The sequence below is a fragment of the Bos grunniens genome, chromosome 3 (assembly GCF_055505025.1).
Source record: "Bos grunniens cultivar Pamir isolate PY7600 chromosome 3, Bosgru_T2T1.0, whole genome shotgun sequence".
Classification (NCBI taxonomy): Eukaryota; Metazoa; Chordata; class Mammalia; order Artiodactyla; family Bovidae; genus Bos; species Bos grunniens.
Genome location: NC_141167.1, coordinates 107,221,060 through 107,246,354, shown reverse-complemented (window position 1 = coordinate 107,246,354; position 25,295 = coordinate 107,221,060). Strand labels below are relative to the sequence as shown.

General features: G+C 51.1%; 1 long non-coding RNA gene across 24 annotated transcripts; it reads left to right on the top strand.

Annotated features, from left to right (window-relative positions):
- Positions 1-857: 857 nt before the first annotated feature.
- On the top strand, positions 858-24,735 carry LOC147376693 (uncharacterized). Of its 24 annotated transcripts, XR_015161139.1 has the most exons (8): positions 858-1,056; positions 3,502-3,575; positions 14,957-15,064; positions 20,534-20,644; positions 21,966-22,083; positions 23,623-23,685; positions 23,879-24,086; positions 24,406-24,735. It is a non-coding gene; the product is annotated as an uncharacterized LOC147376693 (long non-coding RNA). The 24 variants fall into 24 exon arrangements; XR_015161140.1 differs by lacking the exon at positions 14,957-15,064 and having other exon boundaries at positions 3,502-3,549; XR_015161150.1 differs by lacking the exon at positions 14,957-15,064 and having other exon boundaries at positions 23,959-24,086.
- Positions 24,736-25,295: the final 560 nt, after the last annotated feature.

Here is a 25,295-nt window from a genome sequence, read left to right as displayed (position 1 = left end):
CCTTGGGGAAGGGGGGGCTTTGACAATGAACTTGAGACAAACTTCATTAGCATGCAGGCCTGCTGTCTGTCACGTCGAGCTCAGACTGAGTTCCCATGCAGGCCAGGAAGAGTGGGAGGGAGGGAAAGGGAGGGGCTGAAGGTGGGGGTGAGAGAGAGAAAAGAGACCCGACCATTGTACCATTCTGGGCCCCAGCTTCCACCAAGTATCGGGACCCCAGCCCTGGAAACCAACCCCCAAATCGCTCTCCTCTTCTTAGAATAAGATAATTTATCTCCCACTTTGAATCTGTGGTCCCACCCCTCCTCTTCTCTTGTCTAGACTTCCAAGTGCTGGCTTTCACCACACTGCCCCACCTTGTTCCCCCCTCAAGCTCTCAGCCTTCATCTTCGGATTGCCACTTTCTCCTTCACAGCTAAGGTCTGGATTTGTGATTCGTTGAGCTGACAAGGACAGGGAGCTGGGGGAGGTTTGGGAAAGGGAGACTGGAATACTTTGACCCTCCAAATGACAAACTGTGTCCTCTTTCTATCACTTCTTATCAACTCCACTCCCCACCCTAGACACACATCATTGATCACGCTCTCAAGTTCGAAGGTAAATTAGAACTGGAAGGAGGCTGGGAATGGGGTATCCCGTCACACCCTTTCTCTTGCTTCCTTTGGGAATGAGGGGTCCTGGAGGAACAATAGCTTTCCTTAGTCCCTTCTTCCTGCCTCAGGTTAGAAAAGACAGGAGGAGGAGATGGGAAAGAGTGGAGACGACAAAGACCCCTTCCCTGACAGGCATGAGATGGGAGAAGGAGGGGCTTAATCAGAGTGGGTTGTTATCCTGAGGGGGGGGTGTCTCCAGACAGGGGCAGCACCCCCTGTTTGCTGCCTTTCCAGGGAGGGCAGCACGAGAAAGAAAGAGGGAGGCAAGCGAAATTCCTGAATGGATAGACAGATGCTACGTCATCGGAGCCGCATCCTCCACTCCACAAGAGGCTAGGAGCCGGAGAAAGAGGCAGGCCAGCGGCAGGGGCCACCGAGCCAGCGCGCCTCCTCCCAGAAGCCGGTAAGTGGCCATTCATCTGGAAGGGTCCTAGCCCCTCAGACATCTGGGCTGGGGGTGGGAAGGGATCCTTTAAAATCAGTTAGGGCGTCCTACCCTCCCACTTTGCCCACTGGCTAATGGAGGCGGGTGCAGGAATCACAGGAAGGCTGGGGAAAGATTGAGGGGGTGGCCAAAAGGGAAGAGGCATGTGTGTGTGTGTGTGTGTGTGTGTGTGTGTGTGTGTGTATAGGAGCAGCTAGCAGAGTGGGATTTCATCTCCCGCTTCCCCATCTATCTATCGAGGTGAGCTGAGGCTGGGCCCTGCCCAGCTGCCCCAGAGCGCCTCTCCGTCTCCCTCCTCCCTGCCAGCCCTGGCCAACCCGGAGACAGCTCACTAAGTTTGTCAATGGGATTCAGGGGGGCTTTAGGGTCACGGTGCTACTGATCCTATTAATCCGCCCCTCCCTTCTCCCCACCAGACAGGGCCAACATCTTAATGCTTGCACAAGAGGAGAGGCAGGAAGGAAGATTGTAGTGGAGATGTGAGGGAAGAGAAAAAACGGTTCTGTATTCAGACTCCTGACCTTCTTTCCTTGCTCTGGCTCTTACTCTTCTCTGCCCCAGAGACTTCAGGTTTTAGGTGCAAAGTCTGAGGGACTGGGGTCACTGGGGGTTGGGGAAGGAGCCATATCTCTAAAAGGGAGGAGACCAGAATTAGGGGAAAAAAAAAAAACACTTGTAGAATTTAGAGTAATTTTATTTCCCCCTCTCCTTGTTTTTCTCATGAGCTGGGAGGTGGGAAAGGGGCTGAGGGGAGCTTAAAGGTAAGTGACGTGTTGGGGCAGATGCTTAGGTTCAAAAAGGGGAGAGAATCCTGCCCCAGCCCTCAGGAGACCCATCTGATGGTGGCTTTTTAATTTCTTGTTTTTTAAGAAGGGTCAGAGGAGACAGAAAAGAGACACTATTCTTATCTCGAGTCCCCACCCGCACGGGGCTTGCTGGGAGGCAGGCTGGGACCCTCGTGGGGTGGCAGAGGCTGGAGGCCAGCAAGTTATTTCTGGTTCCCCAGAGGCCAGCTGTCTGGGAGAGGCTGAGGCTACCAGCCACAGAACAAGCACACATATCCCATGCCTCCAGGGGTGTGGTCCTTGTCACCAGGTCCCCCTGTGCATTGTGTGTGTGTGAGGCAGTAGAGTGGGGTGTGGGGCACAGGTCAGCAAGAAAAGGCACAAGCGTTCCAGGGACCCCATGACTCTTTGTGAATAGGGTGAGGGGAGGAGCCAGAGGCTCCTCAATTGCCCTTGTGCTTAATGTCTAGCAATAAGACAAAGTTGGGGTTGGCCCTCACTTTGGCTTGAAGATAATTTCAGACTGAGATGTCCCTTTATGAAATGGATGGGCTGGCAGAGCTGAAGCTGGGCATTAAGTGGGTATTCATGGATGTTAGAAGAGGGGAGAGAGGTATATTCAAAACACGCCCCCCTAGAAATCAAGATTGGATTTAAGTCCTAAACCTGCCCCCCAGCCTTCCTTTTTTTCTGATTTCCTCTGCATTTAGGTATGTTATCTTCCTGACTTTAAAAAAAAAGAAGAAGAAGAATTAATTGTAAAATTGAGTTTGAGGTAGAAGGATTCACTAATTTATCACAACACACACACACAATACACTTCTCTTAGTATTTTAGGACCTGGGTTACCTATAGTATATGTGTCTAACTTCAAAATCATAATTTAGTCTGAAAGCAAAATACTGAGAAAGTAAGACTATAAAATATTGAGACGGGGTTTCATACCCAACATTAAATTTAAAAAAAACAACTGCTTTGTGTTCACACCTTTTGTATATGTGAGAGAGAGAAGGAGAAGGGAGAAAATTGGTAGCTACAGGATATGTCTTTATGGATCTTTAGTGATATGCATGGATAGATGATAGATAGGTAATGATGAGAAGAGAGAAGAAAGCTGGAGACATAATGTGATTGACAGTGTCTTAAGTACCTAGAACTTTAGAGTTTCCAGTACAGTTACACTTAGATAGACAAAAATATATGCCTGACCCCAGATCCTTCCTTCCATCCTGAGCATGCTTTGTCATGGTATATCGTGAGCAGCGGGAATCTGGGAGGAGATGGTAGCCACTGGGCAGGGGATTATTCCTGTAGGTTCAATCAGAAGGGCCACAACATCTTCACAGGCTCAGTGCAAATCCCTGGTCCCAGTGATTTCGGAGGGAGCTAGAGGGAGGTTGTGAGGATGGGCCCGGCTTAGAGGTATCCAGGCAAGATGGAGCCAGAGAGCTCAGGCAGGGGTCCTGCCTTCCTTGCCTATCCAGGCTTTTCTCTTCCAGCTGCCTCCCTGTGCAGCCCAGAGCCCTGTTGGTGAAAGAGTGTCAGGGAGACAGGGGTGTTAGGGAGAGGATTGGAGCCACAAAAAAGACTTTAACCTTTGCATTCTCCTCCTCGACAGGAGCAGAGCATCGGAGAAGCAGCAGCCTCATTTGCTTCTGGTGTCATCGTAGGTGTCCACCTTTGGCTTTGGGGGTACTTATTTTCTTATTTGTTTGTTTCTGATGGTGGTGTTGCGGGGTGGGGTGGAGAAAGAAGCTGGTTCTGCAGTCACCTGGGTTTTCCCCCGTTCCTTATACCTCTCAACCCCCTGCCTGCTCTCTCCTAGCTTTCAGGCCCTGATTTGGGTCTATTCTAATTGTAGTAAGACCTGGATAGTCATTGATAATGGGAATGGAACACGGTGACTTGAGAATGAAGGCCACCCTGTGAGCCCAGTTCCATGAGAGAGAGGAGAGGCCCTGAGGATTCTGGGGACCCTTTGCCCTTCTCTCAGAGGCTCCTGAGGGCAGAGATGGAGGCCCATCGACCCAGGGCGGGTGGGGGTGGGAGGCAGTTAGTTGTAGAGGAGCAGAGTTATGGATGGAACATGGATGATAGAGGTGAGAAAGGAGAGGGGTGTGGGTGGTGGTGAAGGGGGACTGGAGAGCTTAAACAGCTGTGCGTGGGTGTGTGTGCAGGGTGTGTAAGGACTGGGAGGTGGCGCTGCTGCACATATCTGTAGATATGTCACTGTATTTGTCTTAGTTGATAGGCTTGCGTGTATGCGCGTGCATGTGTGCATACACAGACCCTTACACATTCATGCTTTGCCCCTCGAGGAGACCATTTGCTTATGGCTGACCACCTCTGTCACCTTCCTGGCTCCATAAGGCTCTCAAGCAAGTGAGCAATGTGTTGAGTTGAAGGAGAGAACTGAGAGCCATCGGGGAAGGCAGTGCTTAGACAAACCTGAGGAATTCTCAGGCTGGCCTCGAACAGGAGGAAACACACTTTGTGGGAAGAGAAGGGTGGTATCTCTGGGGAGAAATCATCCAGATTATATCTCCATTCCCTTTAAACTCATCTGCCTATATAGAGGTTGATTTTGTGTTGTTTTTTTTTTGCAGCTTCCCAATTTTTTTTTTTACTGCCAATTCTTGCTTTTATCTGGTGCAATCCCATAGAAAATGCAAATATTCTGTCGCAAAAGAATAATGTATGATAATGTTCACAATAATGAACCACTAAGACAGAAATAAATATCTGAACCCACCCTCTTCCAAATGCAGCTTTCATCTGTATCTTCAAGGCAAATTAACCTGATAATTGAAACAAAGAACAAATATGCTTTTTATTTAATTATCTGAGTATTTTCAAGAGAGTGGCATGATGCCAAAAAATATTTTGGGACCCAAACTAGAAAGATTCATCCAAAAGCTGCATCCAGAGGGCATAATTCAGGCCATGTTTTTCTATACATGGGCCTCTTCAGGGACACAGACAATGGGTGGGCATCGGGGCTGTAGAGGCGGGGGCGGGGACAGGCACTGGCAAAGCATGTAAGCTCCTTGGATAACTGAGACACTGAGAGACTCAGACCAGCACCAGGGGTTTGGTGTGCTCGCTCCTCAGCCCACCAGAATTTCCCTGGAAGGACTTGGGTGGGGTCTGTAGACCATTGCTCTAAAAACACTGCAGCAGAATGTGCTGTCTGCTGGAAGCAGAGAGCTCTGCTCCAACTGAGGCCTTCCTAGAGGGACTGAGGCTGGTGGGCCAAGAGCAAGGGGGACATAATGCGCCCATTCTGCTCCAGCTGTTAGCTTCTCCCAGGTCTGCTGTATCCAGTTCTTCATAGTAGAAGGGTCTCCTCTGGTCAGAGGAGCTGCCAAATAGTCACTAACATACACCTCCCCCATCCCCTCTCAGACCCATACACAGATCCCATAGGACACACATTTTGTCAATACCTTCCTTCTCCACCCACGATGGGCTCAGTCCACAGGAAGGCAAACTCAGACTTGCAGCCTCACCCACAGGGACGCACATTCTTCTATCAATTCATCAGTTATTCATCAGGCACCCACTATCTTTTAGGCATAGTGTTAGATACCATAGAGTTGAATATGTATGAAACCACCTCTGACCTTGACGGACTGTCTCTTTTGCTACCCTCAAAGTAGTGTATTTTTTTGAAACTGGAGCTGCATGGCTTGGTATACAAACCAATCCCAGTTAACATGATGGTGGAGAGTTCTCTCCTTTCACGGCTTGTAGCTCTGTCTCCATTAGAATAAAGGCAGATGCCCCACTCATCATCATTTCTGAGCAGGCACTGTGGGAGATCAGGTTGTCAAGTCCACCCAGACAAAACTAAACAAAACATTACTTCATCAGAAATCTAGGCAGAGAGGGGGATTCCAAGTAGATAGCACCAGGACAATGTAGAATAATCTCTGTTTTCTTTTGTGCCACCCCCCCTCCTTATATTTGGACACTGTTTAGACTGAGGTACTCTGGAGGAGCCAAAACCACAGTAAGATACAAGGGTGGTTAGCTCTTTATCTAGCTATTTGGAGAAAATTAGATATGTACTAATTTCTTTCCTGAACTTGGTTTTTTAGGAAATTCAGTTGAGTTGAATTTGGGCAATAAGTTGGGGGGGGGTTGGTTTCTGTTGGGCAAAAAAAACCCTTTCTGTCCTCCTCTCTGACAAAAATGTGGCTCCTACTGATCCCAACTATTTCTTGCTAGGCTGTCTGGATGGTCCAGCCCTGGGTAAGGAATTGTGGAGCTAAGCTTGGGCCCCATAGAGGCAAGGGACTTGATTGGAAATTAGGGACAGAGAAGAAAGGGGAGAGTGCTAGCTAGCAACACAGCCTCTTTCCTATTTGCTGGCCCAAGCTTCCAGGCAGTGGGTGAGGGGAAGGTGGAGGGGCAGAAAGGGTTTATTTAAAGTGATTTAAGGGATCTTGTGGGAGGGGGAGTGGGGAAATACTTGTAGGGGAAGTTGGTGGTGTGTTTGAAGAAGTGTAGTCCCTATTTAGGATTGCTAGAATGTCTAGAGGATGTTAGGTATCCTGTAGAGGGTGTGAGGTGGTATACTGGGAAATACTTGCGGAGGTTTGTAGGTACAAAGAGGCCTATTGTTTCTCTGGGGCCTGGCATGGAGGACTCATTTAGGGGATACATTTAGCAGCACATCAGTAGGGTAGGTCAATCTCCGAGAGTGGGGAGGGTTCGCCTTTCTGCAGCTGTACCCCACCATTGACTCGTGTGCTCTCAGTTCTAGGAGGGTGAAGAATTGATACTGTGGCCATTTCTAGAAAGCCTTTCCCTTGGGTAAGGCCCTTGAGACGCTGTGGAGGCAGACAGAGGGGTGAAAGGTGTGCCAAGCACAGCCCCACCGTTAATGTCCTGTAACCTGGGAAATCAGGCCAACACTTCAGCTTCCTACTGTCACTCTGGTGGGGAAACAAAGTCCCTGGCCTTTGTCCTATTCCGAAGTACCCCCCCCCCCTACACACACACACACCCTACCTCACAATCATTCAGCAGTTATTCAGACTTCCCAGTCTTTGAGGGGAGCACCAAATGAAACCCACAACTAACCAAGGCAAATAGCATTCCGGCTGGGCTTTGTCCTAGACTATGCAGAGGCAGGCCCCCCGGCTCGGATAAAACAACCTGGCTGGGTCTGATGGAGAATCCTGGGTCCCCTGGAGGGCACTTCGGTTGTTGTAGGATCCCTGTAGAAAGGAGCCAGCCCAGATTAGGCAGAGGGACTGGCTTCAGGTATCCAAGTATTAGGGTTTGTTGGTTTGTTTTTAGAAAAGGAGCCCAGAGGAGGGTGGTGGAGTGATAGGGTAACTCGCGACCTCTCAGGCGCAGCGGCTCAAAGGGGAGTTCGCAGCTCGATCACAGAGAGCTCCACCGATTTGAGAGAGTCCAGACCCCGCCTGCAGACTGGTGTGTGCCGTTTTCTGATTCTCTCGGCCAGATGGGGATGCAGGTCGGAAAACCTTGTCTGAGAATGATTTTTCTCCCTGTGACTCCGGCTCTCCAGACGCCTGGAGATGGAACCCGGGGTGAGGGTGCCAGGCTCGCGATTGGAGGCGCACAGGATGGGGGGAGGAAGAGAAAGCGCTAGGGAGGGCCTCCAGGGCTGAGTCAAATCTGTGTGTGTTGCCCAGATTAATGTCAGCTATGATTCCCCAGCCTACCCTACCTGGAACTTTGGTGCTGAGAACAAGTTCCTGAGATATTCTCATTTCTGCACGGTGAAAAAGGAGATCGAGGCTCGCCCACACCCTGCATCTCCCAGTAGGAATCCCGAACTTCCAGGATCTTTTCCTCGCTGTTTTGGGTTGAAAACCAATAAGGGAGGTTCCTGTCCATCCTAAAAGATTAAGATTACAGTCTGGAATGGGTCAGAATCTTAGAAGCACAAAGGATATCCTGACGCGAGAAGGCCGGTAGAGGTTGAGTCTCCAGTAATCTGGTTCTTTTTGAGGAGATATCACCTGATCTCTTTTCCCATCTTTGAACCCTGGACCTGGTGCAATATACCTTGGGTCAAAATGGAAAATGTAGAACCTACAGTGAGGTTGGAGATCAAAACCACAAATGGCAATGGATTGGAGATGGCAGGCAGGTCTCGGGAATGTGTGAGGCAGCAAAAGGCTGAGAATCAGCACACAGACATAGTAGTTCCACCCCCTTCACCGTTCTCCGGGGGGAAGGGCGCCCCAATTGCGCTCTCCGGCTCAACCCGGGAAGGGGGAGGGGCGGAGCCGGCGGGAGAACGAGGCGGTGACGTCAGACTCGGCGAAGCCAATCAGAGGCTGGTCTGGGGAGGGAGCACGAAAGGATGAATGAAAAGTCCGGAGCCGGAGCGCGCCCGGGCCAGAGCAGCGGCAGAGGCTGGGGAGGGAGCTAGGGAGGTGAGCTCTGCCCTGCTCGCCTTGGCTCGGCGGAGGCTGAGATCCCGGCGGGCGCCTCCACCCCGGCGCCCGCTGAGCCCTGGCACCTCGAACCCAGGGCCATGGCGTTCCGTGGGCGGGAACGTGCCGGGAGGACCGCGAGGGAGAGCACTGATGGGCACACTGGGCTCGATGTAAGTGGCCTGGCCGGCTTGGGACACGAGGTGGGTTAGCGCCTTGGAATCCGGCGCCTCCGTGCCTGGGCCTCCGCCAACAGGGGTTGGCCGAGCCCCACACCCTCCTCGGGGCTCCCGGAACCTCCTTGATTCCGATTCCTGATCGGAACCCCATCAACCTACGGCACCTCCTCTGGCTTCGGACCCCCGGCCATTTTCACAGCCCTGGGTGATTTCTGGACCTCTTTGTACAAAGCCATTCTCTGGGGGTCCTGTGGGCCCAGGGACTCGGCTCACCTTCCCAGCCCGCCCTCCGTTTTCTTCCTCCTTCCCCATCTCATGGGTGCGCTATCGGATCCCTTCCCCGTGGTGTCTCTCCCTGTCCTTCTCTCCTAGAGACACTCGCTAGGGAGTCTCCGGCTTGCCTCCCCGCCCCCATTTCCCTCTCTCTTTGGGTTGCCGGGATTTCCCTGTTTCCTACTGGGACGCCTCCGGGGTTTTACCCCCAGGATTTCGCTGCCCGTTGCCCTTTTTAGTCGGTGGCTAGAATCCAGCTTTTTCTCCCCCCTCCCCCCCCCCCCCCCGACGCCGCGGCGTGAGCTCCACTTCGCTTCCACCGCCCTCAGGAGTTGGGAGATGTGGTGGAGTCGGCTCCGCTGTTCCCCGATACGACCCCACGCGGAGGCTTGGGCTTCTTTGAAAGCCAAGGCTCAGGCTATCGGATGCGGCTGGATCTTCCAGAGGAGGGGGCAGTGTAGACCCCGTGAGGTTTGCGAGGCCTTTGCCTCGGTCCCTGAAGTCTTCCCGGGTGGCACGAAAAGCCTGAGAGTCCCTCCTCCCAGGGACCAGCGGCACTCTGGCTTCTGGCTCGAATGGGGAGCGGGAAACCAGGCATCGCAAGCTTCTGAGATGCGGGGGCAATTCCCGGACTTCGACGCCATCGGCCGTCGCATCTTTCCACGCCTTTTTCGGTCTCTGTCGTGTCTGTACCGCAGCGTCTCTGAGTCTTTTTCTGTCTTGGACTCTGCTTCTCTCTCTGTCCTCCCCCTCTCCCAGTGTACCCTTTCCCCAACCTCCACCGGCGGGCGACCAGGAGGCTGCGGCGATACAGGCGTGGGCAGCGGCAGCCAGGCGGCTGCGTGGAAGAGGCGGCGACTGCAGCCAGGAGGCGGGGTTGGTTGTTATCTTTGGTTATCTAGCTGTATGAGTGGTGTGGAGTCTTCATAAAGCTAGATAACCGAAAGTAAAAATAACCCCATACACTGCGCAGAGGGGCCCCTGGAAAGCTGGCGGCACGGGCGGGCGGGAGGCCTAAGGGAGGGGCTAAAGCCGTGAGGACCCACGGGCCGTGGGAGGCGAGAAGAGGACCCGGCGGCCCTCGGGCCTCAAGACCGCACCGGCTGGGGCGTCTTTCCACCCTCCAACTTCGGTCCGCGCAGGTAGGAGTCGCAGTCCTGTTTCACTTTCGCCAGGCGCGATGCAATGCCTTCCACCGCCTAGTTGCGGGGTAGCAGAAAGGGCGTAATGGTTACCTCCCGAGACCTGGCCGTTTCTGGCACTCAGCGCCCGGGAACGCTGCTCCAAGGGAGAGATCTCTTGAAATCTCGTTTTGGGGTTATTCCGGGCAGTGCCTGGGGTTCCTGGCCCAGGCCTCTCCCGCGGGCGCTGGGAAACGGCTTCCCGAAGGCTATTCACAGCTATTGCTGGGGCCGAAGAGTTTGGGGGAGGTCACCATAGAATGCTAGTCTTGGCTTTGATCTGCTCCCTAAAGCCCCGTCGGTCTATTCAGCTTGGTCGGGTGCTAAGAGTCGCGGAGCGGGAGATAGGCGGAGGGAGGCTGAAGTACTAGGGGTCCAGGCTGGTTGCTCATGGGGAGCCTTTTTGCCCAGGCAGGATTGTGGGCAACGGAGTGCAAAGTATTTCTCAGCCCCCTTGTTTTCATATTCTTTCCTCCTTCCCACTCAGGACCTGAATTTGATGTTTTGCAAAGCTTCTCATGCCAGCTTTCTCTTCACTGACCAAAGGGGTTGTGATGGGTCTTTCAGGACACACTACCTTCCCACCCCATCCTTACTGTCTTGGAAATCATCTCCAAGAGCAAACGGCCTCAAGGAGCTCAAACACAAAGGAATTTGTAGCTTGGTATTTATGCTGCTGGGAGAAAGCAAAGAATTAGAGAGATTAATCAGGGCCTTTCCTAAAAGAATCCATTTATCTGGCCTGACCTAAATATTTTAAGCAAAAGAGTGTTTAGGTGCAGTTGGGTGGAGGATGGTCTAGTCACTAGGGAGAATAAAAGTAACAGGCAGCAAAACTAGAAGTAGCTCCCTGTGCATTTATTACCTGTTCCCATCCCAACACACCCCCCCCCATGCCCCCCTCCACCCCACCCCCGCATTCCAGAACACAGGGCAGGGTCCTAAGGAGTCTAAAGGGAGCTGGAGAACTGGGCAAACGACCTTGTACTGACTCCTGTTTCCCCTGTAAATTTAAAATTTCCTCCCAGGAGCTGATTTTATAGCTAGAAGATTATGCTTCAATTATATATTATGTGGCAGGAATATTGGGGACTCCAAACTAAAACAATTGGGCTTCAGAGAGTCCAGAGTACATATGTCTTCTTTCTTCCGAGGTTTGGAGGAAAGGGAGATTAGCAGACTTTGTCTATTTCAGCTCTTTTGAAATCTAGCTTTTTTTGGGGGGAGGGGGGCAACTGGAGACAGGATTAGGGAGAAAGGGAGTGGGATTGGGGCAGGCACTAATAATCCCTAACGCCACACCGCCACACCGTATTTCTCCTAAGAGCACTCTGCCTGCAAGCCTTTCTTTGATCCTCCAGCCCTGTGAGGTAGCTGTTATTAACCGCATTTTACAAACAGGAGCCACAGACTCAAATGAATCGCTAATGTCACTCAGTGGTTTCAAACCCAATACTTTTTTTTCTTCTCTACTTCTCTACACTTGCCTGAGGGAAGGACTGAGAGGCGAGGTGGATAGGTTGAGATGGGGGTGAGAGGGGAGGGAATCCATGCACCAGGCAAGAAGGAAAGCCGGCTGAGAGATGCAAGGCCCGGTTGTGAACACAGGTTGACCTTTTTTTTTTTTTTAAGTTTTCTTATAGCTGGCTGGAAATATGTATTCTGGATCTGCTAAGGCTCATAAGGCTCATCCACATGAGACTCAACCTATATTATTAGCCATACAATTTGGATTTATATTATTATTGTCATATTGTATTAGCACATTTGACCACAGAATCTCCAAAGGAGAAGAGAGGGCCTGAGGGAAGTGGTGGGTTGAGGGTTTACATCCGACAAAACAAGCTCCTCAGTGGAAAAGGCAAATAGGGTTTGCATCTGCCTCATGTGTGGGTGTATAGATGGGGTTGTCAAGAGAATGATGGGTGACAATGTTCATGAGCTGTATATGTCTGCTTATGAGGGTGAGAAACGGAGTGATGTGTGAGCTGGTGTGAAATTGGATGTGAGTGATCCCTGATGGGGAGGAAGCTCTAATGTGAGATTAGGAATTCCTGGCTACTTATAGCTATAGATCCAATAGAGAAAGAGACACTCTGGAATATTGAGGGGTTTACCAAATGCTGCCGTCACAGTGACACCACAGAGTCCTCCTTCTGCCTTCCCAACCTTTATACCAAATAGCACCTTCTTCAGCTAAACCCAGTAGGAGAACTGTTGGAATAGGGATGCGTGGAGGCAGGGTTGAAGTTTCTCTTTTGTATCATTACATTTCTGTGTCCAAGAATTTTTAGGTCTGTTCACATCTTGCTATAGCCACCTATTCCTACTGGAAAACAAATTCTAAGCTGGTTTCTTTACCCATTTCTCTCCTCAGTCCTTTATCCCAATACCCTCTCCTATTGAATTCGGAGTCCAGACGTTCAAAGGCAATTTTCTTCTAAATATTTGTCTCAAGTTTTGCATTTTCACTCACACCCTCACCCCGGGGCAAATTTTTCATAGGTCTAGGCATCAAAAGGGTTTTGTTGAAAGATCCTTGCAATAATAGAAATCATCACAGTCAGAAGTCTAGGGAGAGAAAGAGAATGAGCAAATGTGACTGAACACGGTGTAGATTTAGGTGCCATTATTTACCAGCTTCTGATCAGATATTTGTTCAGTGGGGGTAAGAATTTGTATCCTCAGGGTTGTTACATGGAACAAATGAAGAATTCTCTATAAATAAAGATCTTGTACATTATGATACCCACAGGTAATGAGTAATTCTTTGACTGCAGAGGGGGATAAAGGCTACAGTTTGGAACAACTGTTTGAAAGCATATGATTGATCTCAGAATGCAAAAAGGACAGCTTTTTGGCATATTCTAGGCTGAGGATCTCAAAAGATTTAAATTTAAGGAAGTTCCTCTTCCTCTTCTAGCTTTGAAATCAAGGAGGGACTCTTGGGACCTGAGGAAGCAGTGTCTGAAGCTTGGGGGAAGAGGAACAGACTCTGGAAAGTCTGTTAAGGAAAGAGGCTGGAGTCCACGTGGCAGAATGGCCTTTGAATTTTTTTCTCCTTAGTAAATCTTACCATGTATTGGTAAGAGTATTTAGGATTGGTAAACTGACTTATGTAGATAGAGAGATATGGCTTGTATAAATGACAATTCCAAATTTATCCTATTAAGCTTCTAGAGTTACTAAAAAGAGTTTATTAAATTAAAGGACCAGATAGTGGGTGTAATTAAGGAACCAAAGAGCATGCAGACTTTTCTTCATTGCTCAGTGACTCACAGAAGGAATGTTTTCTGTCCTTTGGCCTCCCAGCCCCAGCCCCCACCTTCTCAGCCACCTACTCCTGATTCCCAAGGTTGATACCTCACCAGAGAGCACAGACCCCTCTGCATTCTTCCACATCTGGAAGTCTTTCTTGAGTTCTGGACTTCCCGAGGCTTGGGAGTGGGAATCCTGATATTTATTTTTCCACCTCCTTTCCACTCGGATATTCTGGGGATATTTGACCTTTCTTCCTCCCTTCCTTTGCTACTGAGACCTCAGAGATCTTGAGTAGTTATAGCACTGTCTCATCCAGGGCAGGGTGTGCCAACTTCCCTAGTTGTTAAATGAGTTTCGGTTAATGCTTTAAAATTACTGGGAGGAAAGAATAGGCAAAACTATAAAAAACATTCTTGGAGCTCTGAGGAGAATGAGGAGTAGGGCTATGGAAGGTAAGGTTGGGCTGGAGCGTATTTAGATAGGAGAGAGTTAGAGAGAAGGGGAACCCTTCTTTGCCACCCAGGCTCTCCCAGGGCTCAGAGCGACACCCTCCTCCTCCTGCCCTAATCCCCCCATTAAGGCTGCTCTGAGTTTGTTATGACAGCGGCTGAAGGCAGCTGAATTGCTGTTTGCTGTGTCTGCTAATTGGACTGAAGGGTTGGAATCTGGACACTGAAAGAGACCATTGTTGCTGTTTACCTTCCACAACTGCCTCCCTGGGGACCTTCTGGGTGAAGGGGAACAGCATGCCCTTGGGGTCATTGCACCCATTCCCTGTCTCTGTGCAAGGGACCAGGGTGGGGGGAAGTGTATCTCATTGCCTTGGGGTGGTGTAAGCTCTCACAGCAGGGAAGGGACAGGCCCAACACCTGAGTCAGTCTCCAGGTCAGGCTTGGGGCCACTGAGAACTCCTAGGCAAGGGGAGGTTACACGGGCTTGTCCTTCTCCTCCCTCTTCATTCCCTTCTTCAGGGGCCCTAGCCTTGCCCTCTTCCTCCAGCTGATCAGGCTTAACCCCTGAAAATTTTTGCATTTGCTTTCTTCCAGACCAGTGATTCTCAACTTGGTTATGCACTAAAATCATCTAGGAAGCTTTTTAAAAGTTACTGATATTTGGGTCCAGCACATCCCAGAGTGCCTGAGAATAAGGCCTAGGCATCAGTATCATTTAAAAGCTCCCTTGGTATTTCTAAATGTGCAGTTAGGGTTAAGAACCACTGATATAGTCTTATCACTCTGCCTGGCAAACACACACTCACACACATACACACACATGTACACATGCAAGCAGGTACACATGCAAGCAGGCACACATGCCCTTTCCTATCTTTCCTACCTTTCTACCCACCCCCTCAGGCTCCTAATAGCTATAATACTATCAGGCAGATTGTATATCTTCTTCATCTTTATTACTGAATTCCTTGTAGGAGCCTTAGAATTTAGGATGGAATTTAGAGGTCTGTAATCCATCAACTGCTTCAACCTGAACTATACCCTAAGGGCAGGAACTATGACTCCATATCCCTGTGGATTTCTGAGTAGGATCCAGATGAGGACTGAGCTAATCCGGGACACTTACATCATTAGGGATGAAGGAGTGTGAGGATTAGAGTTTCATTGACTCTTAATCTCTTCCTTCCCCAAAGTAGTATTGGCTATTTGGAGATCTTCAGAGAGGAGATACAGATGTATTTCTTCAGAAATACATCTGCCCCTCTCCTTACTGTTTCCAAATGTTTCTGCTTCCTCTCTTCCCTTTAGTTTTCACCTGGGGTGAATGGGTGTTCCACCACTCTCCTGCCCTCTTTCCGCCACAAGAGCACCAGAACCGTATCCAGCACCACGGACAGCTCCCAGGCGACGAATGAGGTGGCTGTGCTGACCCCCTTTGCAGGGGTTAGGAGGGGCTCCTGTCTGCACGGTTATATATCAAAGACTAGAATTTTAATCTTTGGGAGTTGTTTGCAGGCAATTGATAAGTCTCAGGGAGAGGAGGAGGCTGATGGCAGTTGTCATTCCATCTCCAGGAAATTGGGTTTGTCTACTTTGGAGAGTCTGAATGAGAGGGCTCCAGCAGCAGGAAGGTTGAGGGTTAAATTTCTGGAAGAATTTAAGCTAAGGTCATATAGGATTCAGGCTCCCCTGGTGGCTCAGAGGTAAATAACCCACCTGCCAATCCAGGAGACACTGGAGACCCTGGTTGGATCCCTGGGTCAGGAAGATCCTCTGGAGGAGGAAATGGCAATGCACCCCAGTATTCTTGCCTGGGAAATCCCATGGACAGAGGAGCCTGGTGAGCTATAGTCCATGGGGTTGCAAAAGAGTCAGATACAACTGAACAATGAAACAATAACAACACGTAAGAAACAGAGTGTGTGGATCAGGTAGAGCCTTAGATGGCATCAATTCTATATCCCTCATTTTACAGATTCCCAAGAGAGTGGAAGAGATATGACCAAGGTCACTCAGCTGGTTAGTGGAAAGGCCAAAATCCTGGTTTTGGATTTGGCTTTGGAAAGGCCAGGCTCCTGGTTTCCATCCTGGCCCTGTTTATTGTATCTGATACCTCTTTAAGGACTCTCCCTGCTTGAGTTGGGTAGAGCAGGCCTATTGCAGGTAGGTAGAGTTCACCGATTGTCCCCATACAAAAAAGGACAGGATGTATGTCCGGGCATATGAGGTGTCCACACAAGCCAGGAAGAGCTGGAATTGACTGTTCTGTCTGAGAAGGCTTGAAAGGGAGGCCTCAGGGAGAAGCACAGGGGAAGGCATACCTAGCAGTAGCTGATAAGCCCATGGGACGAAAAGCAAGGAGGCAACCATCTGCCAGGGCAGAGAGGGCAGTGGGTGGCCGCAAGGAGTCTCCAGAGGCCAGCAAGAGCCACACAGACTGGAACGCAGCCTGGGAAAGGCCCTTCTGTGTGCCCAGTCCTGCCCCCCCAACACCGAAAGCCTAGAAACAAAGGGGCCATTCTCTCTAGGATTTGATGCCGCCATCTCCGGCTGGCAGTGCCAGGTGGTGGGGGCATCAGGGGGTGTCAATCCATTATCCCCCCGAACTCTCTAGGTCCTCTGGGGCTGGATGTTGGGAAGGTGGGTGTTCCATGCTATGTTGCCATGGCAACCACCCCAACCCCCACCTTCCAAAGCACAAAGAGAGACAGCTTGTACCCCCCACTCCCAGGAAGAACCTGGGTCTGGTTGGGAATCTTCCCTTGGGAATCCTCCTTTCTGATGCACAAGCCATGGTGTGCATAAGCATCACCCTCTTTTCAGCTGAAGGTTCAGCCATCAGCGGACCATATAGGCAGGGAGGCTGGTATATCCAGAGTCTCTGGGCAAAGTTGTGTAAGAGAGTCCCTTGTACTTGATCCTCTCTCCCTCCAAGCTCTCCCGTCCCTCACCTATAGCCAAGGCCATCCTAGGCCTTCTCAGCTGAAGTGACAGGGCCTTGACCTTCTTCTCTTTCCCAGAAGTGAAGGACACCTCACTATTCCCAGCAAGCCCCCAGGTTGTGGGAACTGAGAAGAGGGGGTCACTCCTGCCACCTTCCATCTGCACCCTCCGCCATTACTCATTAGGCATTCTGCCCCTCCTTCCGCTCGTTAAGCCTGGTTTGCATATATTTGCATAATACAACTCATTTGCATTCCAGGAGGCTCTTGGTAGGAGCCAGGAGAAAAGGGGAGGGGGGCCAGAGAAGAGAGAAAAGGGGAGAGATTTTGTTTTCATCAAAGTATGTGTGTTGGGGAGGGGGAGGTGACAGGAAGAAGACCGAAATAAAAACTCACACTACTTTCTTTCTTCCTTTCTGCTCTCCCTCCCTGAGCTGGACTCAAATGCCAAAAAGAGATGCCAAGGGGCCGGCTTTTCTGTCCTTTTTTTGTCTTGCTTCCTCCGGCCTTGGCTCCCCAGCCTGGCCCCCCACCTTGTTGGGCTCAGGCTTCAGAAAGAAAGGGGCAGGGGTAGGAAGCAAGGCTGTGGGAACGGAAAAAGGAGGCCACCATCTTAGGTAGCCGGAACCAATAAAATGGCCGCCTCTGACAGGTGTGGGCTGAGAGCCAGCCCTGGCTGGAGGGCATGCAGGGAGGTGAGACCACAAGAAGGACTTTCTGGCTGACCAGGAACACTGTTCCGTCTTCCTCCTAGTGGAATTGGGAAAAGAGGATGGGGAGAGAAGGAAGGAAGGAGAGATGAGAGACGGCAGCCCAGAGCAGACGTGAGCCTCACACAGGAGCAGGGCTTGTAGAGAGGTCTCTGTGCTGAGTTTAGTTCCAGACAACTAATGAGTGTCAGTGGACTTGGAGGACTATGAATAGTTTAAAAAAAAAAAAAAAACTGGAGGAATCAGAACTGGGAGTATCAGCAGGAGAGGGAAGGGGCAAAGATGTGGGCAGGCAGGATAATCTGTCAGTTTGAGGGGTCTGTGAAGGGCTGCTATGTACTTGAGATGAAGTTCCCAGTCTTCTCTCCTCAGCCCATCAGTCTGGCTTCCACCTTCGTGACTGGTCATACCTGTACCTTCTCCAGCCACTCACATAGACTCTTCAGCCAGACCCAGTGGCCCTTGTTTAAGCCTGGTGACCTCTGGGGAACATTTCATACTGATGTCTTCTCCTTTTGCCTTTGGTTCTTCTGTTGTATCCCTGACATGTGTTCTAGTCATTCAGTCCTCTGGGTAGATCAAGTCTCCAGCCAGAAGTATTTCCCAAGGTTTTGCTCAGTTTATTTTTCCTTTCCATTCACATCCTTTTACTTTTTATCATTTCAACCGTCATTTGGAATTATTAACACTCATTTCTTTAAACTCAAGACTTGTACCCTAACTACCACCTGTGGTCCTGCCACTAGGCTCCTAGATCAGACTGGAGTGGTGCATCTGATTGGCTAACCCTGGATCACATGACCAGGCCCTGGTTGCAAGGAAACCTGGGAAAGTTGTTCTTTGTGACCCCATGGACTGCAGCACACCAGGCTTCCCTATCCTTCACTAACTCCTGGAGTTTGCTCAAACTCATGTCCATTGAGTCGATGATGCCATACAACCATCTCATCCTTTGGTTTCTGCAGTAGCATATAAGTACAGTCTCCCTCCAAAACTCCTGAGATGGCCATTCCTCAGACATAAGGAAGGCATTCAGATGTTTATTCACTCAGTATTGTGCTTCAAGACTTGCCCCACGTTCCTGCTTCCCTACCTCTATCAACAGCATCGTTAAATTTCTAGGTCCTCTACAAATCCTGAGCATTATCCTGGGATTTGCCCTCTTCCTTCCCCTTCACCCAGATCATTCACATCAGAACCCATCCCTTCGTCCTTTGTAGTCTTCTCATGTCCATGCCTTCTTTTGCCTTACCTGTCAGCTCGTTCATTCAACAGGCATTTATTGGGTGCCTACTGTGTGCCAAGTGCTATGCTGAAGAGGAAGGTGGAATACAAAGCTGCTTTGAGGGCCTAGATACCTAGTGGGGAGGCAGACACAAGTGATTACAAGATAGTATGAAGGCTGCGGTCCGGAAGACCTTTGCGTGGGGACAGCATGGGGGCTGAAGCCCTGGGATACCTTAGAGGAGTTGAGGAAGGCTTCCTGGAGGGCCGCCAAAAGATAAGTAATCAAATAAAAGGGATAAACGTGATCAAAGGTAAGTAGGGGGCTGATAGTCTAAGGAGTTGGAGTAAGTGCCTAGTGGGGAGTGGATAGCATATGTGAAGGCAAGACAGTATGGAAGAGCAGGTCATATAAGGCGACCATAGTGTCCACCAGAGAGAGGCTGGATTGGGAGGAGTTGGGAAATGGAGTCAGAAATCCAGTTATTAGGAGACTTACGTGTTTCACCAGGGCAATTGGATTTGATAGGGGTACTGGGAAGTTAGCTGACAGCCTCAGAGATGCTGGGTGTGGAGTATGGCTCAGGGGCAGCACATAACCACCCGCAGCATGCAGGGGGATACCCGAATCTAGCTGCCCACTGAGCCCGGCACCAACCAGATATTTAACTGCCTCTTGGCTGGTACTGAACAAAAGGAGGATCATGAAAGGACAGTGTCACCTGAAGAAGGGTCTCTGCCTCTCCCCCATCTAGAATCCCCCTCGCTCCTCTCAGCCACACACACCTGCAGGCTCAGGAAGCTCCCCGGGAGGAGATGCAGAGAAGCCAATGTTGGTCCCCAGCACCGTGAGTGCCCTGAGGTCAGGGCAGGGGATGGGCCTCTGGGGACTGGAGTGTAGAACGGTTTCGGTCTTGGAAACTTCCTGGAGGAGAGAGTGATGGAGAGTGCAAGGGAGGATCTGGGGTGGGCCAAGGCTCTGAGGAGATTCTTTCCAGAGAAGGGGTGAGAGGCTGGAGAGACAACTGAGGAAAGGATGAGGCCACTGCAGGCCACTCGGGTGGAATGGGCATGGCGGGGGATGCTGCCTACCGCCCCTCCCCCAGGCCCAGCCTCTGCACAAAGGCCTCTCTGTGAGTGGCTGTGGAAGTGGCCCTGTCAGGTGAGGGGGCTTAGCTCTCAGTGCCCATTGGGGGTGGGCTGGAATGGGGTTGGAGGAGCGGGAGGAATAGGGGTGGCTTCAAGCTTTAATCGAGTCCTAGAAGAAATAGAAGCCAAGACTTGGCCAGGGAGGCCATTCCCAGGACAGGCTCCTCTCCACACCAAGACCCTGCCCCGCTCCCTTTCCATGTCTTTTCAGGTGTGACTGCAAGGCCTGTCCAGCCTGCCTTCCCCAACTGTACATGCCCTCCCACAGTGCCTCTGAGGCTGGCCCCACACAGACCCTCTTTCTTCTTCTTGGCAGAGAGTCCCCTCCAGCTCTCTACGGAGCTACCCCTCCAGAGACGGCTGTGTTGGGAGGGTGGAAATTCAAGTCTGACCAGAGCTCAAAAGGAGTCTAAGGTCCCTTCAGTCTCCAAATCCAGGGGGTTTTCTCTCCTTGCCTGGCCTCAGCATCACACTGACTAATTAGCAGTGCGGGTCTGACCTCCCCTACCTCCAATCCCCATTGTGTATGCTCTCCTAGCTAATAAAAGTTTGGACTGGGCACTGGAAGTGGTAGAATGATAGAAGACACCTCAGTTTATAGGTTGCTCACAGATTTGCTGGAGGGGCTCCATCCACAAGAAGAACAGCAAAAGAAGGAGGTTTGGGATTTTGACTCTGGAGACAGGCTGGTCAAAAGACAAATTCTGTCTTCCCTCCCTTACTAGCTGTGTGCGTGCATGCTCAGTTACTCAGTGGTGTCCAACTCTTTGCAATCCCACGGACTGTAGCCTTCCAGGTTCCTCTGTCTGTGGAATTCTCCAGGCAAGAATACTGAAGGAGGTTGCCATTCCCTTCTCCAGGAACCTTCCTGACCCAGGGATTGAACTTGCCTCTCCTGCTTCTCCTGTATCGGCAGGCAGATTCTTTACCACTAAGCCACCTGGGAAGCCCTACTAGCTGCGTGGCCTTAGGCAAGTAACTTAAGGTCTTGGATCCTAGCTTCCTTCCACAGTTATCCTGAGGATCAAATGGATCAGTGTGGATGAAAGTGTTTTACGAGACTGTGTGCAGATGTCCAGTGCCCCTTCTAAATGACACAGAGGAACTGAGGGACGCAGAGTTAAAGGGGCCATTATAGACAGGTGGGGACAATCAAGGAAGGCCTCCAAAGTTTGGAAATGAGGGAGTGGATTGCCGGGGAGACGAGCAAAGGGACTCTGGCCTGTCTGGGAGGCATGGCCAGGTTCTGTGGACTGGCTGGTTCTCTCTGGTCTCAGGCGGGCCAGCATCTTGCTGAGACTGGCTTGGGAGGCATTTGTTTCTAACTAAGTGGCCAAATGGACTCCATGGCCACAGCTTCTTTCATCCTTCTCAGGAAGAATTTCCCGCTGGCCCTGTGGGGACACTGTCCAGCACTTCTGGGAAGAGAGGGAGGGCGGAGTGAAGCCCGATTTCCCCACGTTGCCCCGACCTGCTCTGCTCCCTCATCTCAGAGTTCACCAGAGGGAACATTAGCCAGACACTGTGACCCGCCCTCCCCGCCAACACACACACTGAATGTGTACAAAATGGTACCTCCAAGCCCCACCACTTTGGACCCTCCCAAGTCCCTGATTTTATGGTTCCTTATCAATGTCAGGAATGTGCTAAATTCAGACCAATTTAGATCTCTTGGCCTGTGGGCCAGGGAGACTGAACAGGAGGGTCTTTTGTCTCTGAGCAGTCATCCCTTGTTGTACACAAGCGAGAGTCAGGAGAGGGAATGATTTTGGCATCGTCCCCCGCAAATAGCACTGGAGTCTTTCAGCCTGGAGGGAAAGGCCAGGCTGAGGCTGGCATATGGAGGGAGAGCCCTGGGCACAGGGGGCATAAGCGTCACCCAGCTGGGGCTACCTTCTGCCGGGTTTGTCCATCCGGCACCAGCTGGCTTCCCGGCACTGCCCCCGCAACCAACTAAACTCCTTCTTCTGCTGTTACCATGGCAATTGGCTGCCATCTTGTACTTGGGGCACGATCTCATATCCGGATTTTCCCATGGGGTTCCTGGAGGATGGGAGATAGTTCTCAGGGGATTTAGCCTTCCTCCTGATATCCACCCAATAAAAATTCCTATTAATGTATGATTTTTTTTAATTAAAAAAAAAAACCGGAGGCTTACTATATGTCAGGCTCTGCTAGATGTTCCCTATGTGTTATTTAATATGTGAGGTAAATGAGGTTAATGAGGTAAAATTTAAGAGAGTACCACTCAGGTTCCTGTTTCTGTGACAGACTTCTCCTCTCTCCAACCAGGAAATTTCATGATCTTGCTTATTCCTGTCTTGGAAAATCCTTTCCAACGTCTAACCAAGATCTGTACTGCTGAAGTACCAGTTCTTTGACCTATGGCTTGACATGGCTGATTTGAGAGGTAAGGAAGGAAGCACCCCCCAGTTTCAGCCACATTATTGAGCTTCCCGGGCTCCAGCTGTTGGGATAGGAGAGCTGAGACTTGGGTAGATTGGGGAGAGGCTCAGGTGCCCCTTAAAGACTTGGAGGTCCCAAGTCTAAAACTTTTGTTTAAAGAGGTAGAGTCAGTGTCACAAAATGCTTTGTAATCTCCCTTCCTTGTCCCCCTCCCCACCCAAGAAAGAGGCAGGAGCAGGAGGCCATTGGAAAGTAGTAGTCTCCCAGGCTCCTCCATCCAGTCATAGGGGAGCTTCCATCCAACAGGGTCCCCAAGAGATCCTGGAATGGTGAGACTTCTCTCCCTCTGGAGCTCAAGCAGAGGCCGAGAATGGTCACCTTGAGTTAGAGGGGCACCTCTAAGGGGCATCGAACAGGGGCCAGCTTTGCAGGGGAATCGTGAATGAGGAGCAGGTGGAGAGAGAAAGGAGGCCATTCTCAACTGAAGAAGGGTGGGCTGATGGGGAAGGCCTAGGGATAATTTATGATATCATTGTTCCCCGCCCCACTTTCCCAGCCCCCACCCTCTTCCCAGCCCCCTACTGTACGGTTGCTAGGAGATGCTCCCTCTGTCTGGAGCTGGGAGGGTGTAACAGGCGGAGACTGTTCCGTCTGGACCCCTCCCCCCCCCATCCAGGGGATGGCCCCACACTGAGCTTCTTCTACCACCCCTTCCCAGGCCACAACAGACACCAGTCTCTTCTGTTGTTCCCCCAAATCCAGCCAGTCTGGGGCTAGCAGTGTTCTCAGACAGGCTGAGGATCTGGAGCAAGGAAGGGCAAAGGGAGCTGAGGAGGGACTTAGTGGGGACACTGAGGAGCAGCTGGCTTACCTCAGGGCCCCTGGGAGCCAGCCCAGGCTGGGCAGAGGACCAAGAGGGGTCAGGGACACAGGCCTCAAGGAGCCCAGGTTTGAGGGAGACTGAGTGTTTACCTTTAGGGAGCTTCCAGTATGATGGGTGAGGCAGCCCTCCCATCCCCACCCCTCTGACATATCGAGGTTGGGGGCCTGGCAAAGGTGGGCAGGGCAGGGGAAGGGGGAGGTGGGGTATGGAGGCAAGAATTGCAAGTCTAGGTGGGAGGAAGGTGACGCTGATCTGAGCAGAGCTGGGCAATGCAGGGGTGTGGCCCAGATACCCTCCTCTTTCCAAAATTCTCTTCTCAGACTTTAAAGCCCTTTGAGAAGTCACGTGAGGTGAATTCTGGGGGGCTCCCAATTCCAGGTGGGGCAGGAAAGGAATGCTGTGCCCACAACTGTGCTTCTGATGCTTGATTTCTCAGTTCAGCTGCTTAGTTGTGTCCGATACTTTGCGACTTCATGGACTGTGTAGCTCGCCAGGCTTACCTGTCCTTCACCAGCTACCGGAGCTTGCTCAAACTCATCTCCATCGAGTTAGTGATGCCATTCAACCATCTCGTCTTCCGTCATCCCTTTCTCCTCCTGCCCTCAATCCTTCCCAGCACCAGCTTTCTGTGTAACCCATCTTGATTTTATTCTTTCCTAGGTACAGCTTCCCACCACCCAGGAAGGAAGGAACTGGCCTGGATTTTGGCAACCTCTTGCTTGTGTAAGCCCTTTCTTAGCCATTGTCTCGGTTGATCACCCAATGGTCCTGAAAAATTGGTGATACTGTCCCTACTTTACAAAGGCATAATCGGAGCCCCAAGTCAGAGGACTAGGAAGCTGGGTTGGGCATCAAATGGGGCTTGGTGGATTCCAGAGCATATGCTGTCTCCCTCCTCTGTGCCGACTTCCTGCAGAACATGTTCCAAACACAAGCAGAGGGACTGAAAGGAGAAGAGGACCAAATGGGCAAGGGGGCCTCTCTGCATATTCTCAGGGGAGGAAGGCCACGCCTTCTCAGGTGCAGGGGTGAAGTCTGAGGAATGCTAAAACAGACCTTGCAGGTTGAAGATGTGGCTGGGGAAGAAGCCACAGGAGCTGTAGAAGTCAACAAAATCTTTTCAGGTTAGTCCCTGACCAAGGAAATATGCTTCCCTGAAGCAAGTGCCCTGGGCTACCACCTAGCCCCTCCCCTGCTGGGGATCAGAATTCCTGCCCTGGGCATCCCCTCCCACTCCCCTACCATGGCCCTGGATACAGCACCTAGAAGAGATGCCTAGACTCAGCCACTGTCATGGTGGCCCCCTTTTTCATGGAGCCCTCCCTGGACTTTCACCTTTCCCGGCCACTGGACAATTGCCCTCTGTCTCCCGCTAAGGTTTCCTTCCATCCAAAGAGAACCTTTTTCAATCTTGGCTTTTTTTTTTTTTTTTTTTCTTTTCAGACCAAAAAGAAGAACCTACTTCATCCAGTTGGCTTCAGTGCCCTGTGAGAAGCCTTCCTGATTGATGGAAAGATGAGGCTAAATTCTAGCAAGTTGAGTGGCTCCTTCAAGAAGCCTGTGTGCAGGATAGAAGTGGAGAGGCCATAGCCTCCAGCCTGGGCAGCCCATTGGCACCTGGAGCCACCTCAACTTTGCCTCCCCTTTGCTCCTGTGTCTATAAGCTGCCCAGCCCAGCCCATCCTGGTTTCTCCTGTGTGTTCTGAGCTGAGATTTCTCTGAGATGGAAGCCCCATCCCATGTCTAATAAAGACTCTTGAATACTGAACAACATTACTGGTGGTAGTGGGTGTGCCTGGGCAGGGGAGGGGCTGGATGAGAGGAGAGTAGTTACCAGGCTCCCTCTGAGACACGGGTCCCCTACCTCTGGGATCTAAGGCCTGATGGTCTGAGGTGGAGCTGATGTAATCATAATAGAAATAAAGCACACAAAAATAAATGTAACACTCTTGAATCATCTCAAAACCATCCACCCACTCAGGTCCATGGAAAAATTGTCTTTCATAAAACCGGTCCCTGGTGTTAAAAAGGTTGGAATCACTGCTCTGAGAGACCTGTGCTGTAGAAGCCACCATGGCAACAAAATGGGGAAGCCTCACTAAGAGAGAACCTCCACCTGTGCAGGGTGGGCGGGGCGCAGGTGGGCTCCTTCCACCTCTCTGAGCCGCTCCAGGCTTCCGGGAACACCGTCCATGATCTGGTTAGTTCCAGCTCCAAGCAGTGGGCTGATGCTCCCAGCCAAGGAGGCCCCTAGGTGCCATCCCAAGAACCAAGAGAATGAGAGAGGACGGGGATGCTCCCCTGGAGTGCCTGGGTGGAAGGTCACCGGGTGG